General features: G+C 39.0%; 2 pseudogenes; both read right to left on the bottom strand.

Annotated features, from left to right (window-relative positions):
• Positions 1-2,418: 2,418 nt before the first annotated feature.
• On the bottom strand, positions 2,419-8,228 carry LOC129351447 (gastrula zinc finger protein XlCGF8.2DB-like; annotated as a pseudogene).
• A 2,694-nt stretch (positions 8,229-10,922) lies between these two features.
• LOC129351450 (gastrula zinc finger protein XlCGF49.1-like) lies at positions 10,923-12,393 on the bottom strand (annotated as a pseudogene).
• Between the last annotated feature and the right edge of the window lie 1,952 nt (positions 12,394-14,345).

The following is a 14,345-nucleotide window of genomic DNA, read 5'->3' as shown; positions in this document are numbered from 1 at the left end:
TCTTCCCATCTTAACGTTGATTTCTTTCCACTCTGTGAATGTTTCTTCAGCAGGAGTTTCCTGCTGCTTGATAAACTCTCTGAGTCTGAACTGAAGACATTTTCACTGAAAACACGGAAATATTTACCGAAAACACCAAACCTGTTTTCAAACCGTCTAACAAAAGAACAGCTAATGCTCCCTCGTGCGCTGAGATGGTTCCTGTGTTTCACTTTTATTGCACTGAAGAAACTGTAAACAATTTTTTGTTCCCCCTTCAATTTTCCGCTTTGAGTTTTCTCTCAAACTGTTATATTACACATTTTACAACATTAACAAAAGGTTCTTATATTTCAGTGAGTGAATCATTATATTAAAGTAATTACACACAAACGGGACTTTTACAAGCCTTTAATCTCTGTTTATTTTGAAAAATTTTCTCAGCTAATGGAAACAGCATTGGATTAAAATAATAATTTAAAAGAATCCCAAAAAAGTGGGCTTGGAGCCAGTTATCACAAGATACTTTTGATTGTACAAACGGGCCATATTTGAAGGTATTTTCTTATTTCTTGTGTGTAATTTTTAGCTTCTCACACAGTCTATTGTTATATCAGCAATTTAAATAGCCAAATAATAATAACTGCCTTTACCTTCTCTACAGTAAAACAGCTGATGGAGTTCTGTACATCCTCTCTAAGAGCAAGTTTCCTGCAACAATAAAGTGGAGGCATCAGAAATAATTGTAAACCCAGCGCACGCTGCATGTTGAACAAACCTCTAGATGAATCAGACTGAGCTCTGATCTCCTCCGCGATCATCCTGCTTTTAAATGTAAATGCTGATTACCCGTCTCCCTAATAAACCAACGTCTCCCCTACATGGGCAAGCGGAAGAGTGCGCAGCACCATACTTCATGGACAAGATGCCCCGGCTACACAATATATGTACAACCTGAGCAGGCAATGTTATTAATCATTCATTTAAAATCAGACAAAAGGGAAAATGGAACCAGACACATAAAATAACCAAGGAAAACACTGAGACACTTGATCTGGCAGGACTCATGTCTTTATCATCTATGTTACAACATGTGCCACACTAATCTGGTTCTGTCCAGATTCTTTGTTTTTCCAGACTCGATATGTCAGGAACCTTTCAGGCGATCAGAACTTGACTGGTTCAGAAAAACTGGTGATGAGTTTCTGTTGAATGATTCACCTCCAGCAGCAACAACCACACATCATGTCTCCACCTGCAGGCCTGACAGAGAAGCACCTTTATGCTGCCACCTACTGACAAGAGCCTGATACTACAACTACATTGTTTCAGCTCAAACAGCTGTTATAAAAATCACTGACTCAGCCATTTTTACAAGTGTAAGAAATAAGAATTAAATTTGAGTTTATTAATTTGGATGGTAATACGAACAAAATCCTGTATTTAATGTTTTTAAACTCTTGAAGATGTTTTTCCTTCAGTGGTTCTTGATCTACATCAGATCAGAAAGAGGGAAACTCATTTGACTGAGGTCAACAAAACTAAAAGATCAGAAATCCAAAGCTCTTAACTGCAGAAGACATTGTGTGAGTTGACTAACTTATGAATTTGTGACATTTTTTAAAATATCCTTAGAATGCAAAAGAGATTTCTGGTTTGCTTTTGTGTCACATTACAGTGTTGCAGATCGTCTGCAGTGTTTTCTCTGGTTACAGTAACTGAAAGGTGTAAAAAAGGACCATGTAGTTTCTGACAATGCAGAATTAATAACTAATGAAAACATTACATTTGAGATTAGAATAATAAATCAGTTATGAAAAATACTTTAATTTTGGAATATTTAATGAATGTGACCTTTTTTAAAATGTCTTGAATTTTAATATTTAAGAAAAAATCTAAATTTGTGTAAAACTCAAGTTTTATTGTTATTGCAAGGATCTTTAGATGCTTTACTTAAAGCTGACATTTAAAAATATTGCAACAGTTAATGACGACAATCATTGGATAATCCATCAATATTTATTAAAATCAATGTTTATTAAAAAGCACATTCTGCTCAAAATACTGGTACATTTTCAACACTCCTTCTTAATCATAAACTTTGCTTCTCATACCAAAGTAAAACAATGACAAAAAAAGGAAAATTATAAATCTGTTTGTGGTTAACTCTAAATCAAAACCTGACCAGATCAAAATTATTTTTGAGATTTTATTCAAACATCAGTTTATTCATAAAAAAACAAGATTTCACTGCTTTCATTTCTAAAGTATTTTAAATTCAGTCAGACACAAAAATGTAAAAGCTAAACTAAATTATTCTACATGCTACAGAACAAAACAAAAACCCACAGAAATGAATCCTGTCTGACTGTGATCCCCTCTTTAAACTTCACTATCTAATGGGGATCTTAAGCACAAATACGACTGAGAACTAAACAAAAAACTGGATTAAGAAAAACAAGCTGATAGCAGAAATCAGACCTCAGGTTTATCATGGCTGGACAATGAAACAGTCACAGTGAATCACTAGCAGCCTGCAAGAATTTGTTTTCTACTTGCTGTTTACATTATCCAACCAGATTTTCCATTGGATTGGACACAAAAAACGGATCGGATCTGTTTCCTTCCAAAAGTTTCCAGTATGAGAAAGTCTTTATGTGACAAGTTAAATTTCTTCTGTCATTGTAGGTCTTTCCACGGATTCCACAAGAGAAAAGCTTCTCACCTGTGTGACCTCATGTGAACTTTTAAATTACATTTTTGAGAGAAACTCTTTCCACATGTCCCACAAAAGAAAGGCTTCTCACCCGTATGAAATCTCATGTGAACATTTAAACAACCTTTATGAGAGAAACTCTTTCCACAGGTCCCACAAGAGAAAGGCTTCTCACCAGTGTGAATTCTCATGTGATAACTTAACCCGGCTTTATGAGTGAAACTCTTTCCACAAGTCCCACAAGAAAAAGGCTTCTCACCAGTGTGAATTCTCATGTGAACTTTTAAATGACATTTTTGAGAGAAACTTTTTCCACAGCTCCCACAAGAGAAAGGCTTCTCACCAGTGTGAATTCTCATGTGAACATTTAAATGACATTTTTCAGAGAAACTCTTTCCACAGCTCCCACAAGAGAAAGGCTTCTCGCCTGTGTGAATTCATGTGAACATTTAAATGACATTTTTCAGAGAAATTCTTTCCACAGCTCCCACAAGAGAAAGGCTTCTCGCCTGTGTGAATTCTCATGTGCGTCTTCATACTATCCTTTCGAGCAAAAGTTTTATCACAAAGTTTACAAGAATATAATTTTTGCCCTGGATGAGCTTTCTTGTGCGTGATTTTTTCTTCATTGTCAGTTCTGTCTTTCTGCTGTTTGGTTTTCTCATATTTCTTCTTTTGTTTCTGTTCTTCCTTTCTTTTTTTTCCTGGGTCTTCAGAATTGCTTCTTTCCTGATTCCGGTTCTCAGTTTCTGGAGAGCCGTGAGAGATGAGTTGGTTCCTCTGTGGTTCTGTTTCATTGAGAACCTCCTCCTCTTTACACACACAACATTGTGGGAGATCTGGACAAAAAGACAAAACAAAAGCTTTTAAATTTCAATCAAACAAATTATCCTTCACTTTTATTATCTTCACCCATCCATCCATCCATTTTCTTCCACTTATCCGGGGTCGGGTCACGGGGATAGCAGCTTCAGAAGGGAGGCCCAGACTTCCCTCTCCCCATCCACTTCTTCCAGCTCCTCCAGGGGAACCCCGGGGCGTTTCCAGGCCAGTCGGGAGACATAGTCCCTCCAGCGTGTCCTGGGTCTTCCCCGGGGCCTCCTCCCAGTGGGACGTGCCCGGAACACCTCACCAGGGAGGCGTCCAGGAAGCATCCTGACCAGATACCCGAGCCACCTCAGCTGGCTCCTCTCGTTGTGGAGGAGCAGCGACTCTACTTTGAGACCCTCCCAGATGAACGAGCTTCTCTCTCTAAGGGAGAGCCCAGCCAAGACCATGGCCTCGGATTTGGCGCTGATCCTCATCCCGGCTGCTTCACACTCGGCTGTGAACCGCTCCAGCGAGAGCTGCAGATCACGTCCTGATGAAGCCAACAGCACTACATCACGAAGGGCATCCCTGGCAGAGTCCAACCCTCACCGGAAACGACCCCGACTTACTGCTGGAAATGCGGACGAGACACTTCTCACCTGTGTCTCAGCCTGTATCAAAGGGCCCGGTGCCCCATACTGCTGGAGAACACCCCTCAAAGCTTGTCTGCAGAGTTTGGAGAGCCTGACCCAGAGTCCCTAGGCTCATCTTCCTCAATGGAAGGCATGTTGGTGGGATTGAGGAGGTCTTTGAAGTATTCTCCCCACCCGCCCACAATGTCCTGAGTCGAGGTCAGCAACACACCATCCCCACTATAAACAGTATTGGTGCTGCACTGCTTCCCTCTCCTGAGACACCGGATGGTGGAACAGAATCGCCTCAAAGCCATGTGGAAGTCTTTCTCCTTGGCCTTTCCAAACTTCTCCCACGCCCAAGTTTTCTCCTCGGCAACCACCCGAGCCGTATGCCGTTTCGCCCACCAGTACCCATCAGCTGCTTCTGTAATCCCACAAGTCAAAAAGGCCCAATAGGACTCCTTGAACTTGACAGCATCCCTCACCGAAGGGTTGCCACCGTGAGAGGCAACAACTTTACGGCCACAGCTCCGATCGGCTGCCTTGGCACAAGAGGCACGGAACATTGTCCACTCACACTCAATGTCCCCCACTTCCCTCGAAACGTGTTTGAAGTTCTGCCGGAGATGGCAGTTAAAGCTCCGTCTCACAAGGGATTCTACCAGACGTTCCCAGCTCACCCTCATAACACGTTTTCCTTGTGTTCCTCCCAACCACACACCTCCAGGTCTCAAAGTCGTTGTCCATGTGAGCGTTGAAGTCCCCGAGCAGAACAAGGGAGTCCGCAGGAGGGTCACTCTCCAGTACCCCTTATAAGGACTCCAAGAAGGGTGGGTAATCTGAATTGTTTATGGCCCGTAAGCACAAACAGTCAGGACCCGGCCCCACACCCATAGACGGAGGGAGGCTACCCTCTCATTCACAGGGGTAAGTCCTGTGAATGAGACCCAACGTACAGGCACTGAGATGGGGAGCAACAAGTATGTCCACTACTGCCCAATGCCTCTCACCGTGGGCAACTCCAGAGTGGAAGGATGTCCAGCCCCTCTCAAGGAGACTGGTTCCAGAACCAGAGCCATGCGTCGAGGTAAGGCCAACTATTTCTCAACGGAAGCTCTCAACCTCGCACACTAGCTGTGGCTCCTCCCCCAGCAGAGAGGTGACATTCCACGTCCCAAGAGCCAGCTTCTGCAACTGAGGATCGGACCGCCAGGGCCCCCTGCCTTGGCCGCCACCCATAACACATTGACACCTTTGGCCCCTCCTACGGGTGGTGGGCCCATGGGAGGGGGGGACCCATGTTTCATCTTCGGACTGAGCCCAGCCGGGCTCCATGGGTAAAAGCCCGGCCACCAGGCGCTCACCTTTGTGACCCCCCCTCCTGGCCTGGCTCCAGAGTGGGCCCTGGTGACTCTCGTCAGGGAGAGGGAACACAAATTCCAAAGTTGTTATCCATCATCGGGGTCTTCGGGCTGCATTTTCTCTGGTCCCTCACTTAGGACCTGTCTGCTTTGGGGGACCCTACTTGGGGTATAAAGCTGCAGACAGCATAGCTCCGAGGATCATTAGGGCACTCAAACCTCTTCACTGCAATAAGGTGGCAGCCCAAAGAGAGGCTGCCACCTTATCGCTGCCACCTGCATTTAATATCTTGATACATCAAAACAGGATTTCTTCAGTTTTTCTAAAATTACATCTTACAAGAATGAACATTAATTCAACCAATGAGGTTCTTCTCACCAGGAAGGAACTAGATGCGAGTCAAAATATGATATCATGGACCTCCAAGTGAGCAAACAAGATGGCGATAGTTTCACCTGGTGGCTTCCTGACAAATATTACAAAAAGTTTGAAGAGTCGCATAAAATGCCTAACGCAGAACCCCAAATGGCCTTTTAATCTCACCCATTGATATTGTCAGACATTGCTCCGCTCACACACTCAACACAAACCTTCAAAGGCACGACTAAATTTCAGCTTTTACTTTCCTGAGAGATGCAGCAGAATTGGTAACAGTGGGGTGATTGTCGTTAACATGCAGAAGATAATGGCAAAATGATCCTATTGAAAATATTTGACATGAATATTGAACAACGTGGAAGATTAAATATGATAGGTGAAAATAGACAATGATTAAATTTAAGCATTTTATTTAATACTCAATTCATTAAATATGTCACTACATCATTAAAATGGAAACACTCAATCATGATAATTAATAATTAACCATTTAATTGTCTGTTCTTCTTATTATTAATATCACTATTATTTCCTGGTGTCAGTTCCTGCAGTATAACCATGAAATCACCTTTTGATCCTTTATCCAGGAGTCGCAACTTTGTTCACTGAACTTGTTAGTTCAGTAAAGACAAGCAGTGGTTACTGCATTCTAGTGAATTAATAAAAGACACCTGATCTCAGTCTCCTTGTACCATTTCACCACAGTGACTCTTTTACATGTCTATCGCTGTTACTGATGTATAAAAAAATTCTATAATTAATAAACAAATAATGCTCAACCTGCTGGTTTTCCAGACTTATAACACTGGGAAAAACCCTGGGATTCTTTAAAAAAGCAGCATAAATCTTTTCATTTTGAATTAAAAAACATCTATGTTTGCCAACTATAAGCAGTATTTTTCTAATCTGTCTCTTAAACTTATTTATCTAATCAGTCATTTATTTATTGTCTAATTTGACATAGAAAGCAGCTAAGCAATAGCAAACAGATGGTACACAAAGCAATAAAAACTAATTATTTTTAAAATAATCTTTAACCAGTACGAGTAAAGATCAGACTGTCACGGATCACAAACTGTAACTTAGACATTATATGATGAATAGTAAACAGTCTAGGTCAAAGTTGATCATTCTAAGTGTTTAGAATGACATGAGATGCGTTTAAGGCACTTTTTAAAGTAGGAAATTAAACCTCAATAACACCAATAAGCAACTAATTTGAAGAATAAAAGTTAAATTATAGATACAATTTAATATAAAATAGACTTTTACAATTTTTATTTTTTAGGACTAGCAGAGAAGAACCTGCTGGCCCTGACAGCCTCCACTGAGTATTTAATGTTTATAATGTTTGCGGATTCTTTAAACAGGTTTCAGATGCAGCGATGTTTAACCAGTCTATCAGTAAACAGTGAAGCTGTTTCCTAAGTATTCAGTGTCCAGGTATTTCCTGAAACTGGTCGGTAAACAAAGGCGGCACGGAAACTGTACTTGTCCTATTATATGATTAATAAATCATAATAGAATAATATTATATGATGACTAATAGATCGCTGTTGATCATTTTTAAGTATTTAATGTTTGCAGCTGCGGAGGATTTATTAGTCTTTTAGTTTGGAGTAAAAGCTCTTTGAGTTCAGCGCTTCTTAACCTCTTTAAAACATCTCCAACTTTATTCAACCTGACTAATCAGTAAACCGTGAAGCTGTTTCGTACCTATCCGCTGCAACATGATCTTCGGTATTGTGGTGTTACTCATTAATCTGGTTCTGCTCCCATGCGGTGTTTTCGAAGCGCACTGAACGCTGCTCTGTTGAAACTTGCTTTGAAACTAATTTTCCAAATGCAACATTAAACATTTTTGCTTCAAATGGGATCTATAATAATGTTTTGCAAACGGTTTTGTCACACAAGAGGCATTTTTCAACAGGCATCCACACAGCCACCTACAATTCAGAAACATCTGCGGCGCGCAAATGTTTCAACCAGTTAATCTGAAACATCGGCCCAGAAAGTTTCCTACATTGTTTCGAGCTGTCTTTAACCTGTTTTTAATTCTCCAGAGTAAAATTTAAAGCTGTTTCGTACCTATCCGGTGCAAGATGATCTTGGGTATCCGGGTAAAATCCATCAGTCTGCGCTGATCGTCCATCTCTTCCTCCATCTTAACGTTGATTTCTTTCCACTCTGTGAATGTTTCTTCAGCAGGAGTTTCCTGCTGCTTGATAAACTCTCTGAGTCTGAACTGAAGACATTTTCACTGAAAACAAGAAAATATTTACCGAAAACTCCAAACCTGTTTTCAAACCGTCTAACAAAAGAACAGCTAATGCTCCCTCGTGCGCTCTGAGATGATTCCCGTGTTTCACTTTGACTGCACGGAAGAAACTGTAAAGGATTTTTAGTTCCGCTTTGAATTTTCCACTTTGAGTTTAATCTCAACTGTTATATTAAATATTTTACAACATTAACAAAAGGTTCATATATTTCAGTGAGTGAATCACAGTATTAAAGTAATTACACACATCGGGAGTTTTACAAGCTTTTAATCTTTGTTTATTTAGAAAATTTTCCTCGGCTAATTGAAACACAGCATTTATGATTAAAATAATAATTTTAAAGAATTCTAAAAATGTGGGCTTAGAGCCAGTTATCACAAGATACATTTGATTGTACAAAAGGACCGTATTTGAATGTATTTTCTTATTTCTTGTGTGATTTTTAGCTTGTCACACAGACTCATGTTATATCAGGTATGTATTTGTATTTTGTAAATCAGTCTTGAAGTTAAACTGTAAATGACTACATATATTTTAGAGGAACACAGATTTGTTGTTTTGTCTTGAGAAGATTGCGAATAACTGACTTGTCTTGTGAAAGAAGCCGTGTTGCCAAGAAAGTGAAAACATGAAAGATCACTGAAGAGATAAAATGTGAGACATGAGATCACTTTCATAAAAACCAGAAAATCAGAATTGCGTTGATAGCACAATATGTATGTGACCTTGGGCAGAGCTTTTGTTATGTGTGGAGAAACATAAATCCTCTTTTTACCAGATCACACAGATAAGTTTGTGAAAAATTACCAAAGACACTGTTGCAAAATAAACACAGTTTATAAAGTTCAAAAAGCCTACAGGCATAAATAGTCAGTTTATTTTATTTTACAAAAATGACCACACTAAATGTAGGAGACGATGTTGGCCCTGGAAACCTTAGAGCTGAAAGCCAGTTAAAACCCAATTAAATAAAGTTAGACTGCTTGGGGGAGGAATAATAAGAAAAACCCAAATATAACTAAATGGACCTGAGTGCTCCCAAACAAAAACACACACACAAAAAATCCCTTGTGAGTAAAAAAGCAAAGAAAAGACAAACTCTCCTTCCACTGCTCTCCTGAATCTGGATGAAACAGCTTGGAACCCGGGGACAGCATCGATCCTTTTGCTTTACAAACAAGCCTGGAGGGCTGGACAATAAAAACTCCACTTCCCCTCGACGACAAAACCCCAAAAGAAATAAAGAATTTAATCACTAACTATTCAGAAAATAAATTCTAAACTAATGCAACCCTGAAATCAAAACTAAACTAAAACTGAAACAGTAGCAGGCCAACCTGCACACAACAGAAATACAATTAGACAAATACCTTAAATAGCCAAATAATAATAAACTGCCTTTACCTTCTCTACAGTAAAACAGCTGATGGAGTTCTGTACATCCTCTCTAAGAGCAAGTTTCCTGCAACAATAAAGTGGAGGCATCAGAAATAATTGTAAACCCAGCGCACGCTGCATGTTGAACAAACCTCTAGATGAATCAGACTGAGCTCTGATCCCCTCCACGATCATCCTGCTTTTAAATGTAAATGCCGATTACCCGTCTCCCTAATAAACCAACGTCTCCCCTACATGGGCAAGCGGAAGAGTGCGCAGCACCATACTTCATGGACAAGATGCCCCGGCTACACAATATATGTACAACCTGAGCAGGCAATGTTATTAATCATTCATTTAAAATCAGACAAAAGGGAAAATGGAACCAGACACATAAAATAACCAAGGAAAACACTGAGACACTTGATCTGGGGACTCATGTCTTTATCATCTATGTTACAACATGTGCCACACTAATCTGGTTCTGTCCAGATTCTTTGATTTTCCAGACTCGATATGTCAGGAACCTTTCAGGCGATCAGAACTTGACTGGTTCAGAAAAACTGGTGATGAGTTTCTGTTGAATGATTCACCTCCAGCAGCAACAACCACACATCATGTCTCCACCTGCAGGCCTGACAGAGACGCAACTTTATGCTGCCACCTACTGACAAGAGCCTGATACTACAATTACATTGTTTCAGCTCAAACAGCTGTTGTAGAAATCACTGACTCAGCCATTTTTACAAGTGTAAGAAATAAGAATCAAATTTGAGTTGATTAATTTGGATGGTAATACGAACAAAATCCTGTATTTAATGTTCTTAAACTTGAAGATGTTTTTCCTTCAGTGGTTCTTGATCTACATCAGATCAGAAAGAGGGAAACTCATTTGACTGAGGTCAACAAAACTAAAAGATCAGAAATCCAAAGCTCTTAACTGCAGAAGACATTGTGCGAGTTGACTAACTTATGAATTTTTGACATTTTTTAAAATATCCTTGTAATGCAAAAGAGATTTCTGGTTTGCTTTTGTGTCACATTACAGTGTTGCAGATCGTCTGCAGTGTTTTCTCTGGTTACAGTAACTGAAAGGTGTAAAAAAGGTCCATGTAGTTTCTGACAATGCAGAATTAATAACTAATGAAAACATTACATTTGAGATTAGAATAATAAATCAGTTATGAAAAATACTTTAATTTTGGAATATTTAATGAATGTGACCTTTTTTAAAATGTCTTGAATTTTAATATTTAAGAAAAAATCTCAATTTGTGTAAAACTCAAGTTTTACTGTTATTGCAAGGATCTTTAGATGCTTTACTTAAAGCTGACATTTAAAAATATTGCAACAGTTAATGACGACAATCATTGGATAATCCATCAATATTTATTAAAATCAATGTTTATTAAAAAGCACATTCTGCTCAAAACACTGGTACATTTTCAACACTCCTTCTTAATCATAAACTTTGCTTCTCATACCAAAGTAAAACAATGACAAAAAAAAGGAAAATTATAAATCTGTTTGTGGTTAACTCTAAATCAAAACCTGACCAGATCAAAATTTTTTTTGAGATTTTATTCAAACATCAGTTTTATTCATAAAAAAACAAGATTTCACTGCTTTCATTTCTAAAGTATTTTAAATTCAGTCAGACACAAAAATGTAAAAGCTAAACTAAATTATCTACATGCTACAGAACAAAACAAAAACCCGCAGAAATGAATCCTGTCTGAATGTGATCCCCTCTTTAACTTCACTATCTAATGGGGATCTTAAGCACAAATACGACTGAGAACTAAAACAAAAACTGGATTAAGAAAAACAAGCTGATAGCAGAAATCAGACCTCAGGTTTATCATGGCTGGACAATGAAACAGTCACAGTGAATCACTAGCAGCCTGAAAGAATTTGTTTTCTACTTGCTGTTTACATTATCCAACCAGATTTTCCATTGGATTGGACACAAAACGGATCAGATCTGTTTCCTTCCAAAAGTTTCTAGTATAAGAAAGTCTTTATGTGACGAGTTAAATTTTCTGTCATTGTAAGTCTTTCCACGGATTCCACAAGAGAAAAGCTTCTCACCAGTGTGACATCATGTGAACTTTTAAATTACCTTTTTGAGAGAAACTCTTTCCACAGGTCCCACAAGAGAAAGGCTTCTCACCTGTGTGAATTCTCATGTGAACATTTAAATGATCTTTCTTAGAGAAACTCTTTCCACAGCTCCCACAAGAGAAAAGCTTCTCACCTGTGTGAATTCTCATGTGAACATTTAACTGACCTTTTTGAGAGAAACTCTCTCCACAGGTTTCACAAGAGAAAGGCTTCTCGTCTGTGTGAATTCTCATGTGACAACTTAACCCGGCTTTATGGGTGAAACTCTTTCCACAAGTCCCACAAGAAAAAGGCTTCTCACCTGTGTGAATTCTCATGTGAACTTTTAAATAACCTTTTTGAGAGACTCTTTCCACAAGTCCCACAAGAGAAAGGCTTCTCACCAGTGTGAATTCGCATGTGAACATTTAAACAACCTTTTTGAGAGAAACTCTTTCCACAAGTCCCACAAGAGAAAGGCTTCTCACCTGTGTGAATTCTCATGTGAACATTTAACCAACCTTTTTGAGAGAAACTCTTTCCACAGCTCCCACAAGTGAAAGGCTTCTCTCCTGTGTGAATTCTCATGTGAACATTTAAATGACCTTTTTGAGAGAAACTCTCTCCACAGGTCCCACAAGTGAAAGGCTTCTCGCCTGTGTGAATTCTCATGTGAACACTTAAAAGTTGTTTTTTCAGAGAAACTCTTTCCACAGCTTCCACAAGAGAAAGGCTTCTCACCTGTGTGAATTCTCATGTGAACATTTAAATGATATTTCTTAGAGAAATTCTTTCCACAGGTCCCACAAGAGAAAGGCTTCTCGCCCGTGTGAATTATCATATGATAACTTAACCCGGTTATGGGTGAAACTCTTTCCACAAGTCCCACAAGAGAAAGGCTTCTCACCAGTGTGAATTCTCATGTGAACATTTAAACAACCTTTGAGAGAAACTCTTTCCACAAGTCCCACAAGAGAAAGGCTTCTCACCTGTGTGAATTCTCATGTGAACATTTAAAAGACGTTTTTCAGAGAAACTCTTTCCACAGCTTCCACAAGAGAAAGGCTTCTCACCTGTGTGAATTCTCATGTGAACATTTAAAAGACGTTTTTCAGAGAAACTCTTTCCACAGAACCCACAACAGAAAGGCTTCTCACCTGTGTGAATTCTCATATGATAACTTAACCCGGCTTTATGGGTGAAACTCTTTCCACAAGTCCCACAAGAGAAAGGCTTCTCGCCTGTGTGAATTCTCATATGAACATCTAAACTACGTTTTTCAGAGAAACTCTTTCCACAGGTCCCACAAGAGAAAGGCTTCTCACCTGTGTGAATTCTCATGTGAACATTTAAGTTCTGTTTTTGAGAGAAACTCTTTCCACAGGTCCCACAAGAGAAAGGCTTCTCGCCTGTGTGAATTCTCATGTGAACATTTAAATTCTTTCTTAGAGAAAACTCTTTCCACAGCTCCCACAAGAGAAAGGCTTCTCACCCGTGTGAATTCTCATGTGCTTAGTTAAAGTGCTTCTGTCACCGTAACTTCTCCCACAGGCTGAACAAGTGAAAGGTTTTACTCCTGTGTGAATTCTCATGTGTCTCAAAAATTTACAGTTATAAGAAAAGTTTTTATCACAAATTTTACAGGAATATAATTTTTGCCCTCGATGAGCATTTTCATTGTCAGTTCTTTCTTTCTGCTGTTTGGTTTTCTCATATCTCTCCTTTTGTTTCTGTTCTTCCTTTTTTTTTTTCCTGGGTCTTCAGAATTGCTTCTTTCCTGATCCTGGTTCTCATCCTCAGCAGAGCCATGAGAGATGAGTTGGTTCCTCTGTGGTTCTGTTTCATTGAGAACCTCTTCCTCTTCACACACACAACATTGTGGGAGATCTGGACAAAAAGACAAAACAAAAGCTTTTAAATGTCAATCAAACAAGAAATTCTTCACTTTAACCTCACTGTATCAAAACAGGATTTTCTTGGGTTATTTTATAATTATAGTCTTACAAAAATGAATATTATCTCAACCAATGAGGTTCTCTGACCAGAATGGAACTGGATGTGAGTGAAAATATGACATTAAGGACCTCCAGGTGAGCAAAATAGATGGCGATAACTTAATCTAGTGGTTTCCAGACCAATGTCAGAAAAAGTTTTCTTCCTCCATGTAGCTACAAGATATATATCAACATGAAAGAGTGACATAAAATACCTAAAGCAAAACACTACAGTGTTTTTAATCTCAACCACTGATAGTCAGACATTGCTCCATTCACACACTCAACACAAACTTTGAGAAGCACAAATAAATCTGAGCCTTTACTTTCCTGGGATTCACAGCAGAATTGGTAGCAGTGGGTGATTGTTGTTAATCGCACACATGCAGAAAATAATGGCAAAATGGTCCTATTGAAAATATTTGACATGAATATTGGACAATTTGGAAGATTAAATATGAAAGGTGAAAATGTAAAATAATATAAATTAAGTCTTATTTACTGCAAACCTTATGAAATATGCAATTACATTATTAAAATGCAAACTTACTGTTGACATTATGAATGTTTTTGTTTTCTCATTTGTAGTTTTCATCATTATTGGATCATTGTGTGTCACATCACGTGACCCGTCTGATTTAACACACTTGTGTACAAAGGGTGTGTCCTCCAAACAAAGGAGCAACACGAAAGCCAAAACCGTGTGAGTCTC

The sequence above is a fragment of the Poeciliopsis prolifica genome, unplaced genomic scaffold, assembly GCF_027474105.1.
Source record: "Poeciliopsis prolifica strain line A6 unplaced genomic scaffold, Auburn_PproV2 SCAFFOLD066, whole genome shotgun sequence".
Lineage (NCBI taxonomy): Eukaryota > Metazoa > Chordata > Actinopteri > Cyprinodontiformes > Poeciliidae > Poeciliopsis > Poeciliopsis prolifica.
Note: the sequence above shows the minus strand (reverse complement) of the source record. Positions and strands in the feature narration are given on the sequence as shown.